Source organism: Chelonia mydas, chromosome 14 (assembly GCF_015237465.2).
Source record: "Chelonia mydas isolate rCheMyd1 chromosome 14, rCheMyd1.pri.v2, whole genome shotgun sequence".
Classification (NCBI taxonomy): Eukaryota; Metazoa; Chordata; order Testudines; family Cheloniidae; genus Chelonia; species Chelonia mydas.
In genome coordinates, this window is record NC_051254.2 from 41,818,459 (window position 1) to 41,821,090 (window position 2,632).

At 61.1% G+C, this 2,632-nt stretch overlaps 1 long non-coding RNA gene across 1 annotated transcript; it reads left to right on the forward strand.

Annotated features, from left to right (window-relative positions):
* The first annotated feature begins 636 nt into the window (after positions 1 to 636).
* Positions 637 to 2,326, forward strand: LOC122463013. Its single transcript, XR_006285945.1, has 3 exons — positions 637 to 987; positions 1,460 to 1,539; positions 1,978 to 2,326. It is a non-coding gene; the product is annotated as an uncharacterized LOC122463013 (long non-coding RNA).
* Positions 2,327 to 2,632: the final 306 nt, after the last annotated feature.

Here is a 2,632-nt window from a genome sequence, read left to right on the forward strand (position 1 = left end):
GGAGGGCTGAGGACGGGATGTGAACACCCTGGGCCCAGACGCTCTCCCAGGGATATCGGTGGGGGGGGGTCCCCAGCCCAGGTGTCTGGCCTGAGCCCCGCGAACCCCACGGACAGCAGCAGCCGTCACACAGCTGCCCCTTCCGCACGGGGACCTGGGGGTGGGGGCGTGAAGAGCTGCTGCCACCTTGGTCCTTGCTGCTCCGGGCGGGGGGATCAGGCACCTCCCCTGGAGTCCTGGGCAGGGGACGGGGGGCTCTGCTCTGGGCTTCTGCAGCTGTTGGGGGCTGAAGGCATCCCTGAGAGGGAGGTTTGGGGCCCCATCTGCCCTGGGTGCCTGAGGTGGGAAGTGGGGTCTTGAATCCTGCTCTGCCCACCACGCCCCTGTCCTTCCCTCCCTGGTGCAGGGAGCCCCCTGGATTCGGAGCAGGAGGAAGGGGTGGACGTGGCCAAAGATGAAGCTGCTCTCAAGGTCATCCGAGAGCAGCTCCAGTGCAGACATAAGGTACAAATGTTCCCCACCTGGGCTGGAACCAAGATTGCCCTGTCCCTTCCCAGCATCCCCACCCCCTGCCGAGGGTCTTGTCCCTCCTGATCCACCACCCCTAATGGTGCCCTATTACATCCATGATGTGGGACCCCCAAGATGGGGGTGTTTGTCCCACAACAGCCGAGGTCGTCTCCCCCGACAGGCACTGTCCCGGTTCCTGATCCTGCTTGTGTAGGAGTGGTGGGGGATTTGGAGAATAGGCGGGTCCCCACAATCCCCCATTGAGGCCTGAGCCCTGGAACTGGTGTGGGTGGGGCAGGAAGGTCCCTCCCTAACAGGTTCTCTCTCGCTATACCCCACTCCTGGTGGGTACAGGATGAGGGGCAGCAGCTCCTCTTCCTTCAGGCCATCTACCCCGCATGTCTGGCTGCACGGGAGAGAGGGGAGGACACGCTGGAGCCGCGCTGTTGCAAGGCGGCCGTGGTGAAGAGGATCGTGGTGAGTGAGACACGCCATACGGCAGCTGGCAGGAGGAGAGAGACATGGGATTGGCAGGGGTATGGCCGGGCTAATGGGTGGGGGCTGGGTGGTGTTGGAGGGGGCAGCAGAGGGCAGGGATTGCTGGGGCTGAAGACTTGGGAGAAATTCTGAGATTGGTGGGTAGTGGGCAGGGGGGGAATTGTGGGGCTGGATGTGGGGGACAAGGAATCACATGGTCCCAGCTCGGTGGTCAGGATGGGGCTGAATGGGGGCAGTTTTGACAGGGAGGAGGAGAGAAGAGGATTGGGAGTGAGCTGGGCAGGAATCCGGGAAGGGGGACAAGTCGGATGGGCAGGAAAGAATCGGGGGAGCGGGAGGTGGTGGGGGATCCTGCTGGCCATGTGGGGCACTGGCTGTGTCATCTCCTCACTGGGAGGTGTCAGTCGGGCCTGAATCTCACACGCTCCTTTGTCTCCTTCGCGTCTCACAGGAGCTCATCGAGGAGCTTCCCGACGACTCGTCACCCAGCGCCGTCCTCGCCCACTCCCTGGCTGCAGTGGGCAACCTCTGGTACCGAGACAGCCCCACCCCCCCACCCCGCCGGCTCCCCTCACCCCAGTGCTGCTCAGGCCCAAGGCTGGGAGTCACCGTCACTGTCCCGCCCAGGTCACCTCCCAAGAGTGGCGCCTCTGGCAGAGATGGTGGGGTGGGAAGGGTCACTCTCTCCTGGCGGGGCTCTTCTCTTCACTCCTATAACATGACAGGGGCCTTGGGGAGGGGCTCACTCCCGGGCTCAGATACAGGAGGGGCAGCAGGCTCCAGGGAACAGGAGCTATTCCTGTCCTGCCACTGTCTGTCTGGGACTCCTTGGCCTTGTCATTCCCAGCTCAGTGCCTCAGTTTCCATTCTCACCAGCCTGTGCCTATATCCCTGTGGGTTGGTGTCTGTGTTGGCGACAGTCCCACCCCCGTACTGCACAGTCTAATACCAGCTCCTCTCTCTTGCCAGCACCATGAAACCTGCTCTGGAGCCAGACATAGAGACCCACCTCTTGCGAGCTGCCCTTCACTCCGTCTTTACCCTGGGCACGGAGAGGGACACCACCGGCATCCAGGTACCTCCTCCTCCTCCATCCTCCTCCTCTTCCAGAGTGGTTCTTGGTCCTGCTCCCTTGATTCGCTGGGGTAGCGGAGATGGAACAAGCTGCAGGGTTGGATCCTTCCCTCTAGCAGGGAAGAGATTACCCCTCTCTGGGGGATTTCTTTCTTTCTTTCTTTCTTCCTTTCTTTCTTTCTTCCATAAGCCGTGTTTTGCCCAGAAGCCCAGCTTCCATCCATAGCAACTTGGCTGTTTCATACTCTTCTCCCTGCAAGGCCTTCTGCAGAGACCTGCTAAGCTCATGGATCAAAGGTCCAGGGGTCATCAGTTCTTGCGAATTGCCTGCAGTGGGATGTGAAGAAGAGAGGCCAGGAGATGTGTTTGGGAGTCTGCCCAGTGCTTCCCAGAGACCCCTCTTCCCATCCTGTGGCAGGTGTAGGCTCAGGTTCCCTAACTCTGACCCATGCTTTGCAGGCTCTGCACAAAGTCATCCCAGAGGTCCTGGATGCCATGCTGGGGAATCTGCTGGCAGAGTCCCCAGACACAGACAGGCTCCACTTCATCT